The sequence below is a fragment of the Arachis duranensis genome, chromosome 3, assembly GCF_000817695.3.
Source record: "Arachis duranensis cultivar V14167 chromosome 3, aradu.V14167.gnm2.J7QH, whole genome shotgun sequence".
NCBI lineage: Eukaryota > Viridiplantae > Streptophyta > Magnoliopsida > Fabales > Fabaceae > Arachis > Arachis duranensis.
Window position 1 is genome coordinate 55,493,073 of NC_029774.3, and position 1,057 is coordinate 55,494,129.

General features: G+C 39.2%; 1 non-coding gene across 1 annotated transcript; it reads right to left on the reverse strand.

Moving 5' to 3' along the window:
- Positions 1–429: 429 nt before the first annotated feature.
- On the reverse strand, positions 430–533 carry LOC127745869 (small nucleolar RNA R71). Its single transcript, XR_008007493.1, has one exon. It is a non-coding gene; the product is annotated as a small nucleolar RNA R71 (small nucleolar RNA).
- Between the last annotated feature and the right edge of the window lie 524 nt (positions 534–1,057).

Here is a 1,057-nt window from a genome sequence, read left to right on the forward strand (position 1 = left end):
CTCTTATTCCCTTTCTTCTACTAACATAAAAGAATCTCTATACTGTGACATAGATGATTCCTCTTCTTTTTCTGTTCTCTTCTTTCTCATATGAGCAGGAACAAGGAAAAAAGCGTTCTTATTGAAGCTGATCCTGAACCTGAAAGGACTCTGAAGAGGAAACTAAGAGAAGCTAAACTACAACAATCCAGAGACAACCTTACTGAAATTTTCGAACAAGAAAAGAATATGGCAGCCGAACCCAACAACAATAATGCAAGGAGGATGCTTGGTGATTATCCTAAAGTCTACAGGCTCATACTTTTCCCTTTTGCTGTAAGAGACAGAGCTAGAACATGGTTGGACTCACAACCTAAGGATAGCCTGGACTCTTGGGATAAGCTGGTCACGACCTTCTTGGTTAAATTCTTTCTTCCTCAAAAGCTGAGCAAGCTTAGAGTGGATGTTCAGACCTTCAAGCAAAAAGATGGTGAATCCCTCTATGAAGCTTGGGAAAGATACAAGCAGATGACCAAAAAGTGTCCTTCTGACATGTTTTCAGAATTGACCATGATAGATATATTCTATTATGGTCTGTCTGAGTTCTCTAAGATGTCACTAGACCATTCTACAGGTAGATCCATTCACCTAAAGAAAATGCCTACAGAAGCTCAGGAACTTATTGAAATGGTTGTAAATAACCAATTCATGTACACTTCTGAGAGGAATTCCGTGAATAATGGGACGCCTCAGAGGAAGGAAGTTCTTGAAATTGATGCTCTGAATGCCATATTGGCTTAGAACAAAATGTTGACTCAGCAAGTCAACATGATTTCTCAAAGTCTAAATGAATGGCAAAATGCATCTAACAGCACTAAAGAGGCATCTTCTAAAGAAGAAGCTTATGATCCTGAAAACCCTGCAATGGCAGAGGTAAATTACATGGGGGAAGCCTTTGGCAACACCTATAACCCCTCATGGAGAAATCATCCAAATTTCTCATGGAAGGATCAACAAAAGCCTCAACAAGGCTTTAATAATAGTGGAAGAAATAGGTTTAGCAATAGCAAGCCTTTTT